General features: G+C 44.4%; 1 protein-coding gene across 2 annotated transcripts in view; it reads right to left on the bottom strand.

Annotated features, from left to right (window-relative positions):
- Positions 1 to 1,569: 1,569 nt before the first annotated feature.
- Positions 1,570 to 21,102, bottom strand: part of LOC125643428 (uncharacterized) — a 31,394-nt gene continuing 11,861 nt past the window's right edge. The window contains exons 2-4 of one of the 2 annotated variants that reach the window (XR_012670159.1): positions 4,254 to 4,372; positions 3,825 to 3,934; positions 1,570 to 2,403 (exon numbers count right to left, since the gene is read on the bottom strand). The gene's annotated coding sequence lies outside the window, so the exon portion shown is untranslated. The remainder of the gene's footprint in view (positions 2,404 to 3,824; positions 3,935 to 4,253; positions 4,373 to 21,102) is intronic. The other variant, XR_012670158.1, reaches the window with a different exon arrangement.

Raw genomic sequence — 21,102 nt, forward strand, 5'->3', positions numbered from 1 at the left:
TAGCACTAGCAGGGTCCTGGATATTAACTGGTCTGCTTTTATTGAAAGTTCTACTCAAACAGTGTGGGATTAATAGACTATACACACTCTTATATGATACAGCTAATGGCCCGATCATGGGTTTCAAGAGGCAGCTTAGATAAAGTGCTCTCTATAATATAATGATATCAACAGAACTTGTTTATAACTTAGAACTCTGCTTGGTGCAAAGTCTGAGTTTGATTTTTTTATAACTGGCAAAGCAAAGGCATGCCTACTCTGTCTTGCCCTTTGATTGCTCGACTGATCTGAGCTGTTGAAAGTATCACTGAGATGCCTCAGCCACGTGCTGCAGAAATTTATTTTTCTATTTTTTATTTATTCATGCAGAATGTCTTTTAAAAACACCAACCTGCATAACAGAAAAATAATGCACACAAACCCAGGCAGGTAACTTTTCAGAAATCTAACATTCCCCACATGGGCCAAAATTCACATGAGTGTAGAAAGCACACAAGAGGCCTGCTGTGCCAGGATTGTACAGATGTTAGAGGGGGCAGAATTTGGTCCAACAGTTGGAATTTATGCAACATTTCTGCTCACAATGCATGAGCCAGAATGTAATCCAGCTCACTTGTTCAGAGCTGTGTTGGCTCTGTAGGAGAAAAAACTCATTTCTGTGGCTCACATAAGTAGCTATGACTCTTAAAACTTAACATATCTGTTCCCTGTATGTAAAAAAGGTGCCACTTTTACAGAAATGGTTTCATAGCAGAACTATGCCTTAAATACTTGGAGCCCCCAATACCTACCTAGATGTCGTCCTTCCTTTCCCATGTTAATATTTTATTTTTAAGACTAGATTACAGCTGCCAAAAGCCCTATTTAAACATGATAGTCCCTTTAAGCAAAAATATTTTCATGTTGTTCTGCCAAAAAACTATCAACTTTATTGTATAATACTTAGCTGGAACATTACCCACCTTGGAGTCTACATGACTTGCACCCTACAGATATATACGGAGCTAAACAGGAGTGAGAGTAGAGTAGACTCAGGGAGCAGCATAGGTGTCAAAGTTCCTCCCCCACTCTGAACTCTAGGGTACAGATGTGGGGACCTGCATGAAAAAACCTCCTAAGCTTATCTTTACCAGCTTAGGTCAAAACTTCCCCAAGGTACAAAATATTCCACCCGTTGTCCTTGGATTGGCCGCTACCACCACCAAACTAATACTGGTTACTGGGGAAGAGCTGTTTGGACGCGTCTTTCCCCCCAAAATACTTCCCAAAACCTTGCACCCCACTTCCTGGACAAGGTTTGGTAAAAAGCCTCACCAATTTGCCTAGGTGACTACAGACCCAGACCCTTGGATCTTAAGAACAATGAACAATCCTCCCAACACTTGCACCCCCCCTTTCCTGGGAAATGTTGGATAAAAAGCCTCACCAATTTGCATAGGTGACCACAGACCCAAACCCTTGGATCTGAGAACAATGAAAAAGCATTCAGTTTTCTTACAAGAAGACTTTTAATAAAAATAGAAGTAAATAGAAATAAAGAAATCCCCCCTGTAAAATCAGGATGGTAGATATCTTACAGGGTAATTAGATTCAAAAACATAGAGAACCCCTCTAGGCAAAACCTTAAGTTACAAAAAAGATACACAGACAGAAATAGTTATTCTACTCAGCACAATTCTTTTCTCTGCCATTTAAAGAAATCATAATCTAACACATACCTAGCTAGATTACTTACTAAAAGTTCTAAGACTCCGTTCCTGGTCTATCCCTGACAAAGACCAGCATATAGACAGACCCAGACCCTTTGTTTCTCTCCCTCCTCCCAGCTTTTGAAAGTATCTTGTCTCCTCATTGGTCATTTTGGTCAGGTGCCAGCGAGGTTACCTTTAGCTTCTTAACCCTTTACAGGTGAGAGGAGCTTTCCCCTGGCCAGGAGGGATTTCAAAGGGGTTTACCCTTCCCTTTATATTTATGACAATAGGGATATGGTGATGGCAACTTTAGAAAGGCATAGGGGCCACAGGAAGTTGCTTAAAAGGAGAGCGAACTTCAAGAAGTTTGTAAGAAGTGCCAGCTTTTGCTGCTCCAGTGCAGGAATTAGACAACAAAACTTGCCACTCTGAAATGACAGGGTCATTAACATTCTAGACCTGAACCCAAAATCGGGAACGGTTGACTGGCTTCAACTTTATGGACTGCCAGCTCAGCTAATCAGGCTTCACAGTGGAGGTAGAAAGACCTACACCCTTAAGGCTGAGATAGCTTTTTGCTTTTCCCCTTCACAATGCTGACCATCTAAGGCTTCAGGGTGGAGTGGAGAGAGACCCTTGATGGATCCCTGGTGTGGGGTGGGAGGAGTGGAAGAAGCCTTTTGCCTAGCTTGTCCACAGCAGGTCAATCCAGCTAGAAATGAGGGGAAATGAACATGAATATTGTTACAATCTAACAGATTAGGCATAAGGAACATGTTTATGAAATAGTTGGTGTTTCTGGTATAGTATTTAGATACGGATACAGTGAAGGCTGGAAAGAGATTGTTTAGCCATTTTGCCTCCCATGTTCAACACATGCACACCTACATGGCCCATTTAGTGTGCAAACTCCCTCATGCACATATGCAAGTCGGGTTATTTGTGTATATATGTAATAAATGTGTGTGTATTTGTGGAATCCCAGTTTATGTGAGGGATTTTCACACCTTAGTCAAGCATGCAAATTTAGGAGCAGAGACCTAATGTGGGGGCATGCCCCGGCCTCTCTTGATTCACTAGTTTTGAGGCCAGTCCCCTTTTTATCATGAAGGAGGGACTCAAGTCCACGCTCTCACTAGAGAATGATGGCAGGGAAATCCATAAGGAGAATGGTAGTTTCTGCTCCCTTATGTGGCTACTTCCCATATAAAGCAGTCTGATCTTAATTTATTTAAGCAACAATGACCAACACAGAGGGCATTTCCTGGCTGCTAATAACAGGCTGGCATACTCAGTCCTTGGCCCCTTAACACAGACAATCATTAATGGTCAGGAAATGCCTGACCCACAGGTCATTCTTGCTGTTATAAAACTGTGAAAATATTAAAAATGCAAAGAAACATCAAACCAGTTCTTTCTTTTATGCATTTACAAGTGGAAATGCCTGTTGCCATGGATAGAGGGTTCTGTTTACAGCACTCGTCTTTTCCTAGCTGTTCAGCCCCAGTACAGTAACCTGTAGAAAGCAGGCCTTCATTCTCAGCATTCCATTAGGTTTACAATGAGCAGTGCACAGATGGAGAACATTTTCATTGTCTAAGCGTACTTGCCCTGAAGTCACTAAAATATTTCAAACAAGGGTGACTCTTCATTAATTTTAGTGGAACTTCCCTGCCTACAGTCCTTAATAAACAGGCCAGTTAGTCTATGATCCCTTCATGCAAATTATAATTAAAATACTAAGGGTGACCAAAGATTGCTGTGCAATAAAAATTATATATTTCACTTGAGAACTTAGCACCATCTGGAAAGCCAGGTCTGTTTTATTGCTGTCATAAAGCCTAGATGGAAGCTTCCCTGATTCTGGATAGCCTAATACAAATGTGTTTTATGGCACATTGTTTACTTTTCATTGTTCTCCTGTAGGCATGTCATGACACCTGAGATTTGCAAACGGTGTATTCCATTCTGCATAAACATAGCCAAATCTTCAGGTGGTGTAAATTGGCATAGCTACCTTGATTTTACTGGAACAACACAAATTTATACCAGTTAGGGATTTAGCCCATAAATCTTATGATGTCCAAATTATGTTGTGTTTGCTGCTGGTAGTTACGTGTGTGAAGGACTGACCTGTGGTTCTAAAAGACGAGAGAATCTGTTGATGTGATGAATGACAGCAGTCTGCAGTACTCACTCATCCAGTGGTTGTTTTATTTACTCTTTGCAGGACTAGTTTGTTCCTGGAAGACAAACTGATGCATGCTCATGTTTGGGAAGTTACTCCACACTGCACTGTCCGTAGACGACTGGGATAATAAGAGCATACTTTCAAGTAATTCTTTCTATTTTCTTTCATTTTGCAACACCCTCCTGAAACATTTGTTGTTGTTTTGTGCACCTTCATTTGGCAAACACCTCTCTCCCCATCACCTCTGACACTTTATTTTGAAAGATGTTGAAAATAACACAGGCTGTCTTTGTGTAGTCATAACTGTTGTATTTCCATAATATGTACAAAATAAGGCAAGGGACTTAAGTTGATAGAAAAAAAAATGTTACCTTCTTCATATCCTAGGTATTTTTTGGATCCAGAGATTTTAGTGTGGTCCCAATCTTCTCTACAACGAGTTACAGTCACAGAACCTCTGTTCTCCTTTACCTCACTGCCAGCTCCCTTCCTGTAGGAGTTATGTCACTTTTTAAAAGTGATGATCCCCTGGGTCTAAGATAGCAATAAACTGTGCAGCAAATTCAGTTGGAACTGATGTCTTCCTAACGTGAGGGAGTCTGATTTTGTAAACTCTGAGTTCCAACTTGTTTTCAACATATTCTATCAACTTCTCTATAACAATATTGCTCTTGATTCAACCTCTGGTTCAAGCTAAGCTTTCCCTGTTATTTTTATCCTTTGGTACTGCCTGCATCTATTTAACCTATTTTTCTGCTTCCTGGATTCAGCCATTAAGGCTATCCAGGCCTGCAAGGAAAGACGGAAATTTCCGTACACAACAAACCTTTGACATTTGAAGTCTCTCATTTCTTAGGAGCAATTCCAGGTGATCTACAAGACCAGGGGATCTACAGTAGTTCACCATTTTTCTGGTGCAAGGCTTAAGGTGTCCAAAGCAGCAGGAGCAATGGGACATAATGGCATCAAAGCGCTAATTGTGAGCTACAATGCAAATGAGTTCAATTTCTGAGGCTTGTGTCTACGGATCTTTCACACACTTGCCTCTCCTACAATAGGATCATGTAGCACCAAATATAAACCACAAATAATCAGTTCTTCTCCCTGTTTAATCTATGAAATGCTACTATACAGGAGCATCTAGTAAATTACAGATTTTTTAAATGTCACCAAATACTTTTCTGAATAAAACAGCATGGATTACAACTGCTAATTCAAAATGAGAAGAGAGAGCTATATGGCGTCCCTGGTCTGCAGACTTCCTATCTGATATTATTCTGATTTACTCTGTTTAATTGAGATTAGTTTATTTTATATCATTTTTAGAGTAATTTCTCTGTATACAAGCTCCCATTACTACAATATCTGTTTAACTGGCTGGTGCATGATCTAATTTTGTGGCAAAATCTCCCTATAAATAAAGTAGGAAGGGTCACATGCCATGAGGCTATGGAAACAAATAAAAAATAAGATTTCCTTCATATAGTTTTTTAAAATGACTAATCCCATTATAAGAAAAGGAGTACTTGTGGCACCTTAGAGACTAACCAATTTATCTGAGCATAAGCTTTCGTGAGCTACAGCTCACTTCATCGGATGCATACTGTGGAAAATACAGAAGACGTTTGTTTTTATACACGCAAATCATGAAAAAATGGCCCACTTGTGGAAATGGCCCACCTTGATTATCATACACATTGTAAAGAGAATGATCACTTTGCATAAGCTATTACCAGCAGGAGAGTGGGGTGGGGGGAGAGAAAACCTTTTGTAGTGATAAACACCCATTTTTTCATGATTTGTGTGTATAAAAACAAACATCTAAGTACTCCTTTTCTTTTTGCGAATACAGACTAACACGGCTGTTACTCTGAAATCTAATCCCACTATGTATGTGGAAGAAAATAGTTTCAAGAGTACTGCAGTTCACCTTGATTCTCAGCCATGCTACTACTGAGGCTGGCTCTCTCTTATTCCATGCTGCCGGACTAGTAAAAATCACTATTTGTATCATAAGTGCCAATTCTATGGGTTTTTTAAGCACTTGTGGAAACACTTGCAGGCGTTTAAAAAATAGACCATTTTCCATTCCATTAGTTGTTCTACTCTGGCATTCCCTCTTTGGAAATGACCACTGCTAGCACGGATGCATGTGAAAATATGGATATAATGGGCAAATGTGTTGTCCTTAAGCCTTGTGGAAGAGTGAGTCTGTAAAAATAGTGTACCAGTTTTAAGACACCTTTTTGAGCCATGTTAGTCTGTGTTCGCAAAAAGAAAAGGAGTACTTGTGGCACCTTAGAGACTAACAAATTTATTTGAGCATAAGCTTTCGTGAGCTACAGCTCACTTCATCAGATGCATTCAGTGGAAAATACAGTGGGGAGATTTATATACACAGAGAACATGAAACAATGGGTGTTACCATACACACTAAGCCCTGGTCTACATTAGGAGTTGAGGTAGAATTTAGCAGCGTTAAATTGATTTAACCCTGCACCCGTCCACACAATGAAGCCCTTTTTTCCGACTTAAAGGGCTCTTAAAATCGATTTCCTTACTCCACCCCCGACAAGGGGATTAGCGCTGAAATCGGCCTTGCTGGGTTGAATTTGGGGTACTGTGGACACATTTAGACGGTTTTGGCCTCCATGAGCTATCCCAGAGTGCTCCATTGTGACCGCTCTGGACAGCACTCTCAACTCAGAGGTACTGGCCAGGTAGACAGGAAAAGGCCCGCGAACTTTTGAATTTCAATTTCCTCTTTGGCCAGCATGGCAAGCTGAAGGTGACCATGCAGAGCTCATCAGCAGAGGTGACCATGATGGAGTCCCAGAATCGCAAAAGAGCTCCAGCATGGACCGAACGGGAGGTACGGGATCTGATCGCTGTATGGTGAGAGGAATCCGTGCTATCAGAACTACGTTCCAGTTTTCGAAATGCCAAAACCTTTGTCAAAATCTCCCAGGCCATGAAGGACAGAGGCCATAACAGGGACCTGAAGCAGTGCCGCATGAAACTTAAGGAGCTGAGGCAGCCTACCAGAAAACCAGAGAGGCGAACGGCCGCTCCAGGTCAGAGCCCAAAACATGCTGCTTCTATGATGAGCTGCATGCCATTTTGGGGGTTCAGCCACCACTACCCCAGCCGTGTCCTTCGATGGAGATGGAGACAACACGGAAGCAGGTTTTGGGGATGAGGAAGATAGCTCACAGCAAGCAAGCCGAGAAACCTGTTTTCCCGACAGCCAGGAACTGTTTCTCACCCTGGACCTGGAGCCAGTACCCCCCGAACCCACCCAAGGCTGCCTCCCGGACCTGCCAGCAGGTGGAGAAGGGACCTCTGGTGAGTGTACCTTTCAAAATACTATACATGGTTTAAAAGCAAGCTTGTTTAATGATTAATTTGCCCTGGCATTCGCGGCTCTCCTGGATGTACTCCCAAAGCCTTTGCAAAAGGTTTCTGGGGAGGGCAGCCTTATTCCATTCACCATGGTAGGACACTTTACCACTCTAGGCCAGTAGCACATACTGGGGAATCATTGTAGAACAAAGCATTGCAGTGTATGTTTGTTGGCGTTGAAACAACATCCGTTCTTTATCTCTCTGTGTTATCAGGAGAGTGATCTCATTCATGGTCACCTAGTTGAAATAGGGTGCTTTTCTTAAGGGGACATTCAGAGGTGCCCGTTCCTGCTGGGCTGTTTACCTGTGGCTGAACATAAACGTTCCCCGCTGTTAGCCTCGGGGAGGGTGGAGGGGCTAGCCACGCGCTGGGGGGGGCAAAATGCGACCTTGGAACAAAAACACATGTGCTATATATGTAATTTTAACAGCAAGGTTTACCGTGAAAGAGTGTACCCACTGTTCTATAAAATGTGTCTTTTTAAATACCACTGTCCCTTTTTTTTCCTCCACCAGCTGCATGTGTTTCAAGGATCACAGGAGCTTCTCCTTCCCAGAGGCTAGCGAAGATTAGAAGGCGAAAAAAACACACTCGCAATTAAATGTTCTCTGAGCTCATGCTGTCCTCCCACACTGACAGAGCACAGAGGAATGCATGGAGGCAGACAATGTCAGAGTGCAAGAAAGCACAAAATGACTGGGAGGAGAGGTGGCGGGCTGAAGAGAGTATTTGGCGGGCTGAAGAGAGGGCTGAAGCTGAAAGGTGGCGGCAGCATGATGAGAGGAGGCAGGATTCAATGCTGAGGCTGCTGGAGGATCAAACTAATATGCTCCAGTGCATGGTTGAGCTGCAGGAAAGGCAGCAGGAGCACAGACCGCCGCTACAGCCCCTGTGTAACCAACCGCCCTCCTCCGCAAGTTCCATAGCCTCCTCACCCAAGAACGCGGTGGGGGGGCCTCCGGCCACCCAGCCACTCCACCCCAGAGGATTGTCCAAGCAACAAAAGGCTGGCATTCAATAAGTTTTAAACTTTTAAAGTGCTGTGTGGCCTTGTCCTTTCCTCCTCCACCACCCCTCCCGGTGCTTCTCTCCTCTACCACCCCTCCTGGGCTACCTTGGCAGTTATCCCCCTATTTGTGTGATGAATGAATAAAGAATGCATGAATGTGAAGCAACAATGACTTTATTGCCTCTGCAAGTGGTGATCAAAGGGAGGAGGGGACGGTGGTTAGCTTACAGGGAAGTAGAGTGAACCAAAAGGGGCGGGGGGTTTCATCAAGGAGAAACAAACAGAACTTTCACACAGTAGCCTGGCCAGTCATGAAACTGGTTTTCAAAGCTTCTCTGATGCGCACCACACCCTCCTGTGCTCTTCTAACCGCACTGGTGTCTGGCTGTGTGTAACCAGCAGCCAGGCGATTTGCCTCAACCTCCCACCTCGCCATAAACGTCTCCCCCTTACTCTCACAGATATTGTGGAGCGCACAGCAAGCAGTAATAACAGTGGGAATATTGGTTTCGCTGAGGTCTAACCAAGTCAGTAAACTGCACCAGCGTGCTTTTAAACATCCAAATGCGCATTCTACCACCATTCTGCACTTGCTCAGCCTGTAGTTGAACAGCTCCTGACTACTGTCCAGGCTGCCTGTGTACGGCTTCATGAGCCATGGCATTAAGGGGTAGGCTGGGTCCCCAAGGATACATATAGGCATTTCAACATCCCCAACAATTATTTCCTGGTCTGGGAATAAAGTCCCTTCCTGCAGCTTTTGAAACAGACCAGAGTTCCTGAAGATGCGAGCGTCATGAACCTTTCCCGGCCATCCCACGTTGATGTCGGTGAAACGTCCCTTGTGATCCACCAGTGCTTGCAGCACTATTGAAAAGTACCCCGTGCGGTTTATGTACTCGCCGGCTCGGTGCTCCGGTGCCAAGATAGGGATATGGGTTCCGTCTATGGCCCCACCACAGTTAGGGAATCCCATTGCAGCAAAGCCATCCACTATGACCTGCACATTTCCCAGGGTCACTACCCTTGATATCAGCAGATCTTTGATTGCGTTGGCTATTTGCATCACAGCAGCCCCTACAGTAGATTTGCCCACTCCAAATTGATTCCCAACTGACCGGTAGCTGTCTGGCATTGCAAGCTTCCACAGGGCTATTGCCACTCGCTTCTCAACTGTGAGGGCTGCTCTCATCTTGGTATTCATGCGCCTCAGGGCAGGGGAAAGCAAGTCACAAAGTTCCATGAAAGTGCCCTTACGCATGCGAAAGTTTCGCAGCCACTGGGAATCGTCCCAGACCTGCAACACTATGTGGTCCCACCAGTCTGTGCTTGTTTCCCGGGTCCAGAATCGGCGTTCCACCGCATGAACCTGCCCCATTAGCACGATGATGCCCACATTGCCAGGGCCCGTGCTTTGAGACAAGTCTGTGTCCATGTCCTCATCACTCTCATCACCGCGCTGACGTCGCCTACTCGCTCGGTTTCGCTTTGGCAGGTTCTGGTGCTGCATATACTGCTGGATAATGCGCGTGGTGTTTAATGTGCTCCTAATTGCCAAAATGATCTGAGCAGGCTCCATGCTTGCTGTGGTATGGTGTCTGCACAGAAAAAAGGCGCGGAACGATTGTCTGCCGTTGCCCTGATGGAGGGAAGGGTGACTGACAACATGGCTTACAGTGTTGGCTTACAAGGAATTAAAATCAACAAAGGGGGTGGCTTTGCTAGAAACTGAATAGCCCCCTCAAGGATAGAACTCAAAACTGGGTTTAGCAGGCTGTTGATTTCACGGAGGGAGGGAGGAGAAAATGAATACAAAACAAATCTGGTCTATTTCTTGTTTTGAGCCACTTCATCTATCTTTATACATCTTGCTGGCAGCAGACTGTGCAGTACGACTGCTAGCCATCGTCATCTCCTGGGTGCTCGGCAGAAGACGGTGCAGTATGACTACTGGCCATCGTATTCTGCTGGCTGCTGATTAAAAGACAGTGTACTGCCGGTAGGACTCAATCGCCATGAGACGAAACTTAAAAGGGAAATGACCTGGCTGAGTCACTCCCATGTTTGCCCAGGTGCCCCTGACCTCATTGAGGTCGGTTAAAAGAGCACCCAGGACTACGTCGACAATGGCTACCAGTCATACTGCACTGTCTGCTTCCAAAAGGCAATAAACTGCTGCTGTGTAGCAATGCAGTACCGCATCTGCCAGCACCCAGGAGACATACGGTGACGGTTAGCTGAGCGGGCTCCATGCTTGCCGTGGTATGGCGTCTACACAGGTAACTCAAGAAAAAAGGTGCAAAACGATTGTCTGCCCTTGCTTTCACGGAACGAGGGAGGGAAGGGGGGCCTGACGATATGTACCCAGAACCACCCGTGACAATGTTTTAGCCCCATCAGGCACTGGGATTTCTACCCAGAATTCAAATGGGCGGCGGAGACTGCAGGAACTGTGGGATAGCTACCCACAGTGCAACGCTCCGGAAATAGACGGTTGCCTTGGTACTGTGGACACACTCCGCTGACTACATGCACTTAGAGCGTTTGTGTGGGGACACACACAATCGACTGTATAAAAACGCTTTCTACAAAACCGAATTTTGTAGTGTAGACATACCCTGTAATGAGAGTGATCAGGTAAGGTGAGCTATTACCAGCAGGAGAGCGGGGGGAGGGGAAACCTTTTGCAGTGATAATCAAGGTGGGCCATTTCCAGCAGTTGACAAGAATGTGTGAGGAACAGTGGGGGTGGGGAACAAACAAGGGGAAATAGCTTTACTTTGTGTAATGACACATCCACTCCCAGTCTCTATTCAAGCCTAAGTTAATTGTATCCAGTTTGCAAATTAATTCCAAGTCAGCAGTCTCTCGTTGGAGTCTGTTTTTGAAGTTTTTTTTGTTGAAGAGTTGCAACTTTTAGGTCTGTAATCGAGTGACCAAAGAGATTGAAGTGTTCTCCGACTGGTTTTTGAATGTTATAATTCTTGATGTCTGATTTGTGTCCATTTATTCTTTTGCGTAGAGACTGTCCAGTCTGACCAATGTACATGGCAGAGGGGCATTGCTGGCATATGATGGCATAGATCACATTGGTAGATGTGTAGGTGAACGAGCCTCTGATAGTGTGGCTGATGTGATTAGGCCCTATGATGGTGTCCCCTGAATAGATATGTGGACACAGTTGGCAACGGGCTTTGTTGCAAGGATAGGTTCCTGGGTTAGTGGTTCTGTTGTGTGGTGTGTGGTTGCTGGTGAGTATTTGCTTCAGGTTGGGGGGCTGTCTGTAAGCAAGGACTGGCCTGTCTCCCAAGATCTGTGAGAGTGATGGGTCGTCCTTCAGAACAGGTTGTAGATCCTTGATGATGCGCTGGAGAGGTTTTAGTTGGGGGCCGAAGGTGATGGCTAGTGGTGTTCTGTTATTTTCTTTGTTGGGCCTGTCCTGTAGTAGGTAACTTCTGGGTACTCTTCTGGCTCTGTCAATCTGTTTCTTCACTTCAGCAGGTAGGTACTGTAGTTGTAAGAATGCTTGATAGAGATCTTGTAGTGTTTGTCTCTGTCTGAGGGGTTGGAGCAAATGCGGTTGTATCGTAGAGCTTGGCTGTAGACAATGGATCGTGTGGTGTGGTCTGGATGAAAGCTGGAGGCATGTAGGTAGGAATAGCGGTCAGTAGGTTTCCGGTATAGAGTGGTGTTTATGTGACCATCGCTTATTAGCACCATAGTGTCCAGGAAGTGGATCTCTTGTGTGGACTGATCCAGGCTGAGGTTGATGGTGGAGTTTTACAGACGTGATTCTTTTACTTTTTCTTCAATTAAAATTCTTCTTTTAAGAACCTGATTGCTTTTTCATTGTTCTTAAGATCCAAGGATTTGCGTCTGTGTTCACCTATGCAAACTGGTGAGGATTTTTGTCAAGCCTTCCCCAGGAAAGGGGGTGTAGGGTTTCATTGTTTCCCGCCCCTCCTCCCTCACTCTCCTGCTGGTAATAGCTCACCTTAAGTGATCACTCTCGTTACAGTGTGTATGGTAACACCCATTGTTTCATGTTCTCTATGTATATAAATCTCCCCACTGTATTTTCCACTGAATGCATCCGATGAAGTGAGCTGTAGCTCTTGAAAGCTTATGCTCAAATAAATTTGTTCGTCTCTAAGGTGCCACAAGTACTCCTTTTCTTTTTGCGAATACAGACTAACATGGCTGCTACTCTGAAACCAGTTATAACATTGGTACCTTGAAGGATTCATTGCAAAGACTAAAGGAAAAAAACCCTTCAAATAAAATTGGGCCAACTTAAGTAAGGGTTATCCCAAAATAATCTCTAGTGAGTGGATTAGTGAGTTTGGTCTCCCATACCTTAGAAACAGTTCTACAACATAGACTGAAACAGGATCTCCTGTCTACAGGGCAAATCTAAACCATAATTCTTTGTAAATGCCTGGTGTAAGGCCCAGGTGGCTGCCTCGCAAATGGTTTTTTGAGGCTGCTTTGCCTCAGATCAAGTGCAGTTTGGCGTGGCTTTCTAGCTTCAGGTCAGCTAGGTAACAGCAGTATGAAATGCAATAAGGTATATGTTAAGAAAGTTGTCCAGTGAATAGATATGAAATAAAATGTAGAAGGCACTTCCCAAGGGCTTTAGTCTGCTCCAAGTAAAATCTAGGGATCTTTAAACATCAACCACATGGAGAAAGGCCTTATTAGGAAGGGTATGCAGGAAAAAATGGTAGGATATTAGGCTCATTAAAGAGTAACTCCAACTCCATCTTGGGATGGAATGTAGGATGAATCCATAGCACGACTGTGTCATTGTAAAGACGGTAGAAGGTAGATCAGTCAGTAGGCCTGAAACTCACTCTGTGAGCTGAAGTCACTACCATCAGGAAAACAACCAAGTAAGAAATTTAAGCTTACAGGAAATGAATGGTTCAACAGGAGCTTTTATCAACTTCAGGCCCCAGGAATATCTCTTGACACAGAGCTTTTTAGTAGGTGTGATGTTCCCCTCTGGTGTTGTCTGGACCAGTGATCTGCTAGGCCACTCCAATCCTTGACTCTGGGAGCCAGCCTTACCCTGCTCTGCTGTGAGAACCCCCGCTCCTGGGTTGTTCATGCACAGCCTCTAGCATGTAAGCTGCTCCCAGCTACTTGCAAGTGAATGACACTAGCCAATATCTCCAGTCCCAGACACACCCCTGGGAACCTCCGTCTTGCAGTGTCCAGTAATGCCCGCTGGATGCTACAAACTTATATAAGTTCATCAACTTAACAAAGAAATGTGTATGTACCAGGCTTGTTCTCGCAAGGGAGTCTCTGACACACTGCAAACTAAATGCACTACTTCAGGTAGAATAAACAAACAGATTTATTAACTATAAAGCTAGATTTAAGTGATGATAAGTCAAAGCATAACAAGTCAGATTTGGTCAAAGGAAATAAAAGCAAAATGCATTCTAAGCTGATCTTAACAGTTTCAGTGTCCTTTCAAACTTAGATGCTTCTCACCACAGGCTGGCTCTTCAGCCAGGCTCTCCCCTTTGATCAGCCATTCAGTTGCTTGGTGGTGGTGGTGGTGTCTTTAGATGTAGGTGGAAGAGAGAGAGAGCATGGCAAAATGTCTCTCCCTTTTATCATGTCCTTTCTTTCCTCCTGGCTTTGCCCCCTTCCGCCCCTTCAGAGTCAGGTAAGCATTACCTCATCGCAGTCCTAAACTGCCCAAAGGAAGGGGGTGACTCCTTCCAGCGTCTAACAGATTATTTTGTTACTGCCTAAGCCAGTATCCATTGTTCCTGTGAGGCTGGGCTGGGTTTGTCCCATCCATGCCCTGATGAGGTGGGAGTGCCTCTCTGTTCTTGGAGAGATTTTGCATGGGCTTGTTTTAAGCCATGAGAATACATATTCACAGTATTCTTGCCAGCAAGTTAAAGAAGTATGGGCTGGATGAATGGACTATAAGGTGGATAGAAAGCTGGCTAGATCATCGGGTTCAACAGGTAGTGAACAATGGCTCCATATCTAGTTGGCAGCCGGTATCAAACGGAGTGCCCCAAGGACTGGTCCTGGGGCCAGTTTTGTTCAATATCTTCAGTAATGATCTGGAGGATGGTGTGGATTGCATCCTCAGCAAGTTCCCAGATGACACTAAACTGGGAGGAGTGGTAGATACGCTGGAGGGTAGGGATAGGATACAGAGGGACCTAAACAAATTAAGAGGATTGGGCCAAAAGAAATCTGATGAGGTTCAACAAGGACAAGTGCGGAGTCCTGCACTTAGAACGGAAGAATCCCATGCACTGCTACAGACTAGGGACCAAGTGGCTAGGCAGCAGTTCTGCAGAAAAGGACCTAGGGGTTACAGTGGACAAGAAGCTGGATATGAGTCAACAGTGTGCCCTTGTTGCCAAGAAGGCTAACTGCATTTTGGGCTGTATAAGTAGGAGCACTGTCAGCAGATTAAGGGATGTGATCATTCCCCTCTATTCGGCATTGGTGAGGCCTCATCTGGAGTATTGTGTCCAGTTTGGGGCCCCACACTACAAGAAGGATGTGGAAAAACTGGAAAGAGTCCAGCGGAGGGCAACAAAAATGATTAGGGGGCTGGAACACATGACTTATGAGGAGAGGCTGTTATTTAGTCTGCAGAAGAGAAGAATGAGGGGGGATTTGATAGATGCTTTCAACTACCTGAAAGGGGGTTCCAAAGAGGATGGAACTAGACTGTTCTCAGTGGTACCAGATGACAGAACAAGGAGTAATGGTCTCAAGTTGCAGTTGGGGAGGTTTAGGTTGGATATTAGGAAAAACTTTTTCACTAGGAGAGTGGTGAAGCACTGGAATGGGTTACCTAGAGAGGTGGTGGAATCTCCTTCCTTAGAGGTTTTTAAGGTCAGGCTTGACAAAGCCCTGGCTGGGATGATTTAGCTGGGGATTGGTCCTGCTTTGAGCAGGGGGTTGGACTAGATGACCTCCTGAGGTCCCTTCCAACCCTGATATTCTATGATTCTATGATTTTCAGCCTCATAACTACATACATGAAATAATAACCTATAACCTTACTATAACATTACTGTAACAATTACTATAACATCACTATAACAACCATGCTCAGTGCATTATGAGCCTTCCAAAGACATCCAACATGACAAACTTTGCATTGGATACCACACAATCATTTTATAAAGATGAACATGGGGTTCAGGGTGTCACAGTAGGAAACTTCAAAAGCATCCAGCCCCACATGAACTTGACATGGTGGTACAGAGACCCTGGTCTATCTTACACTAATCCATGATAGGTCAAAATGGTTGTCAAATGTACTTGGATGGAGTTACTCTTTATATTTTAGTCTCAGACAGGTGAAACAGATAGTCAAGGAGGTTTTGTGCAGCTCAGGTAAAGGGGCCTACTTGGAGCTGCTTGCATCATGCCATAGTCCCTTTCCACTTGGTCTTGTAAGGCCTTTTAAACTTGAAGCCCAGCCAAATGATGCTCAGCAGTCTTGTGTCCAAGTGACCAGGACGCAGTGGGGAAAAGGTTCTGCCTTTCATATAGAGGTCCTGCCAGGCTGGTGAAGTGCATTGGACCATTTCAACAACCTCTTGTCTTTTGTTGAAAGACAGCTTATGCCCCTTTGGCTTCTGGTGCTGAGGCCCTCTGTAGAAGGGGACTGAGAGCCTTTGAAGCCACTCAACATGAAAGCATTATCATGAAGTAGAGCCTCACTTCCCTCTCTTGAAAGGAGGATTCAAATGAGTCAAAGAGCCAACATTTTGGCACAGCCCTCAGATTGGATGGTCACGGTGTGGCATTTGGGTGGGGAGGCCATCCTGCAGGGCTAACATCCTGCAGGTGCTGGAGCACCAAAACACCAAAGCAAAGCACCTTGTAAGTACCAAGGCGCTGAAAACATTGAGGCACAAAAGGGTGGTGAGCACTAACAGCTCATCTGTGACAAAGCTCTAAAGAGGTCTCCACAGAGACTAGGAAAATCAAGTATCAAAGCAGGTTTCAACATTCAAGGAATTGCTCAAGGCAACAGCCTCAAATATTAGCACAGCTGTACTCATCCTGCAGGAAGCTCCTTTGCCAATTGCAGACAAGAAGGAACTGACTGTGATATCAGGAAGAGGGCATTTATATTTGGCAGGGGCAATGAGTAATGACCAGGAGGAATCCTGCCTCACATTCACCCCTGCTACTGCATCCCTCAAGGGTCAAAAACTTAAAAGTTAATGGAGCTTCACCTGTCTTACAATAAGAAACTAAGATCTAGAAATGGGAATTCAGAACTGATTGTATCTTTAGGCCCGACTTCTCAAAGCTATTTAGGTACCTAATTCCCATTGATTTCAGTGGGACTTAGATACTTAAATATTTTTGAGAATCTCAGCCGTTAGAGAATAAGCAATTTTTGAGTGATCTAAATATGGGGCATCTGAAAAACTGAGCTGGCAACACCCCCACTTTCACATACCCTGCTTTTTGTTTGTTTGATACAGTATCTCAAATATGGGCATACAGATTTTTGTTCATATTTTCCAAAATAACTTAGTGGCTCAGTCTCTGCACAAACAAGCAAATACAGCCCAAAGTCCAGCCTCTTAAGATTGAAGGAGACCGATATTACACTAAAGTCAGTGGGAGCTTTGATACTCATTTCAAGCAGGATTAGGTCCCTTAGAAAGCAGACTTTCTGAAATAAAGGTTCTGGCAGTTTGCTTTAAGCTGTGCCATTAGCAATAACTGGATTTTTAATATTCTTACTCAAATAATAAAAAAATGAATTATATGCTCAATAAATTGCATTCAATATAATATTCATGATTAAATGCTGAAAATAAATAAGTGCAGTGAAGTTGCAATGTGTACTTTTGACTTCCCCTCTGCTGAGATTTCATTCATGCTTTCATCTCCTCTCATCCTGTCTATTGCAACTCTTTTCTCAGTGGTTCCCCCAGTCCCAGCTTTCCAGACTCCACCATGTGTAGAATGATTCTCCTATGTACAAAGCACTCCCATCTTGAGACACCTCAACTGGCTCCAGTTTCATTTCAGAATCCCAGTTAAAAATCACTCCCATTATTTTTAAACCCCTCAGTAAACTTGCCTAAGGTTGCCACTCAGATGTTAATCTCTCTACTCTCTTCCCAGCTTTTTCTGCTCATCTGGTAACTGCCTCCTCTCTGCCCATAGCACAGTCTTAGCACTGGTGGTATGAGAATCTTCTGCTCTGCAGTTCCTGCATCCTGGAGCAGCATTCCTGCATCTTGCATTCATTCTTCATCTATTTTCAGATATCTGGAGAAATCTTTCCTCACTTTTATATACCTCTAAAAGGTATTCTCCAGAGAAGAAAAAGGTTGTGCCTTGTTTTGTTACAGTTTATAAAGAAGGGCTGAAGACATTTTAAAATATAGGTTTAGATTTTTTTTCTCCCTTTCCAAAAGAACCATTTTGACCTCTCTAATTTTACTGGAAGACACATGGAAACAAGAGAACTAGTGGGAGTATAATGCTACAAGAGCATTATACTTGTATAATGAACAACTGAAACCTGAAACCTGAACAACTGAAGGCAGAGATTTTTAGTCAGGTTGTTTCTCCCAACACCTATTTAACTCAAGCTCCTAACAAACACTTTTTATAAAAACTCTATTTGTGAAAGATTCAACATCCTCCACACGTGCACTTTGTCAGCTGATGGCTAAGAAAATTCCCATTCCAGTTGTCTGGTCCTCTCCTCCAGCAAAAACAGGGGCAACAAGTGGTCATAATTCTGATAGTCCTAAAATACAAACAAGAGGAGAAAGGCTGGTCCTAAGCCTTCAGTGGCCTTCATGCAGTCAGACCTCAGTGCCCATACAGAGCCTCATGACTTCAGTTTGGACTCCATGTGGGTGCAAGGGCCTGCCTGCACAGATCTCCTTCCAGGATCGGGGCCTTTATTTGAAAGAGAAAAATAACCCATGCCTTCCGGGCCTTTTTTTCCTATTCATCACAAAATTAAATAAAAAGATCACAAACATATTTTCTCCAAATTAATCTTTCAATTTTCTCTCCTTCTGCAATTGTTCTGACTTGTTTTAACTTATTCATCATCCAGTAGCTCTTCTCTGCCACGTCCAGCAGAAACACTGTTAACTTCAGCATTAACTGCCAGTGAAGGCTATAATACTCTCCAACTAACTAGTATTATCAAGCCCTATTAAGGCTTTGGGGCTAAAACTACATGGTGTTGGTCTACAAAAATAAGGCCCCGATTCTGCTATCTGCTCCATCCAGGCAGACAACTCCCCTCCTGCTCTTTGACTTCAGTAGGCTCCCCTGTGCAGATCAGATTGTGGGATCAGGTCCTAACATCGTACTGAACACTGACAGATTCTAAATACCTAGTTTAAAATAAATAAAATCTACTGATTAATGTCTGAGAGATTAAACTAATACAACAGATAGTTTGGTGGAGCCCATAATACAACCTATGATTATGCTCCCTCAGCCCTGTTTTTGCAATTTGAGGTTAATCTGGAGGGTAAGTGAAAAACAGAGAGAGTGTGTGTCATTTGTGGAGAAAAGGTAACAATGAATGAGTAGCATGGAATGAATGGAGAGAGAATAAGTGAATGAAGGGATTGGTAGAGAAGAAGTTGTTCTTATGATTATTTCTGAGGGTGGGGATGGAGTAAGAGGTGAAGGAAATAGGACTGGGAGAGACTGTACTTGTAGGTTTTACATTTATGCTTGGGTAGTCATTTGTTTTGTACACAGAAAAAATTAGACTAAACATCAATTTGGGGAGGTGTTGCATAGTCAGGCAAAAAGTGGATGTGTTCAGGATGGATGAATAACATGCATGTTTAGTCCCTCTGCTTTTGTCACATTGTGTCACAGATTTATTTTCACTTAAGCTTGGTTGCTTGTGCTTATTATTTATATTATAGTAGCACCTAAAGACCCCAATCGAGATCAGGACCCCACTGGGCTAGGCAGTGTACATACAAAAGGTAAGAGACAGATAGCCCCTGTTCCATGGCTTCATCCCTTGCCACTAAATAGATATGACAGTGACAGTAATATCATCCTTTTAGAGAGAACTGAGGAACAGAGAGATCAAGGTCCAATCCAAAGCCCATTGAAGTCAATTCAATCAGCCCCCTGTTGACTTCCCCAAGGCCACACAATAAATCTGGCCACTGAAATATACTAACACAGATAAAGACAGTTGCTTCTACTGATTAAAGAACAGATCTTAGCTTGCAATCCTGGTTCAGACAATGGATCAGTATGTGACCTTGGACAAGTCACTTAACCTCTCTGGTAAAATGGAGATTTTAATACTACCCTTACAGAGCAGTTATGAAGATTATCAACTAATATACAAACACTTTGGGTATGTCTACACTACGGAATAAGGTCGAATTTATAGAAGTCGGTTTTTTAGAAATCGGTTTTATATATTCGAGTGTGTGTGTCCCCACAGAAAATGCTCTAAGTGCATTAAGTGCATTAACTCGGCGGAGTGCTTCCACAGTACCGAGGCTAGAGTCGACTTCCGGAGCGTTGCACTGTGGATAGCTATCCCACAGTTCCCGCAGTCTCCACTGCCCATTGGAATTCTGGGTTGAGATCCCAATGCCTGATGGGGCTAAAACATTGTCGCGGGTGGTTCTGGGTACATATCGTCAGGCCCCCCTTCCCTCCCTCCCTCCGTGAAAGCAAGGGCAGACAATCATTTCTCGCCTTTTTTCCTGAGTTACCTGTGCAGATGCCATACCACGGCAAGCATGGAGCCCGCTCAGGTAACCGTCACCGTATGTCTCCTGGGTGCTGGCAGATGCGGTACGGCATTGCTACACAGTAGCAGCAACCCATTGCCTTGTGGCAGCAGACGGTACAACTGGTAGCCGTCCTCGTCATATCCGAGGTGCTCCTGGCCACGTCGGCTGGGAGCGCCTGGGCAGACATGGGCACAGGGACTAAATTTGGAGTGACTTGACCAGGTCATTCTCTTTAGTCCTGCAGTCAGTCCTATTGAACTGTCTTATGGTGAGCAGACAGGCGATACGGATTGCTAGCAGTCCTATTGCATCATCTTCTGCTGGGCAGGCAAGAGATGAGGATGGCTAGCAGTCCTACTGCACCATCTTCTGCTGAGCAGCCATGAGATGTGGATGGCATGCAGTCCTTCTGCACCGTCTGCTGCCAGCCAAAGATGTAAAAGATAGATGGAGTGGATCAAAACAAGAAATAGACCAGATTTGTTTTGTACTCATTTGCCTCCTCCCCCGTCTAGGGGACTCATTCCTCTAGGTCACACTGCAGTCACTCACAGAGAAGGTGCAGTGAGGTAAATCTAGCCATGTATCAATCAGAGGCCAGGCTAACCTCCTTGTTCCAATAAGAACAATAACTTAGGTGCACCATTTCTTATTGGAACCCTCCGTGAAGTCCTGCCTGAAATACTCCTTGATGTAAAGCCACCCTCTTTGCTGATTTTAGCTCCCTGAAGCCAACCCTGTAAGCCGTGTCCTCAGTCGCCCCTCCCCCTGTCAGAGCAACGGCAGACAATCGTTCCGCGCCTTTTTTCTGTGCGGACGCCATACCAAGGCAAGGATACAGGCCGCTCAGCTCACTTTGGCAATTAGGAGCACATTAAACACCACACGCATTATCCAGCAGTATATGCAGCACCAGAACCTGGCAAAGCGATACCGGGCGAGGAGGCGACGTCAGCGCAGTCACGTGAGTGATCAGGACATGGACACAGATTTCTCTGAAAGCATGGGCCCTGCCAATGCATGCATCATGGTGCT

Source organism: Caretta caretta, chromosome 10 (assembly GCF_965140235.1).
Source record: "Caretta caretta isolate rCarCar2 chromosome 10, rCarCar1.hap1, whole genome shotgun sequence".
NCBI classification, from domain to species: domain Eukaryota; kingdom Metazoa; phylum Chordata; order Testudines; family Cheloniidae; genus Caretta; species Caretta caretta.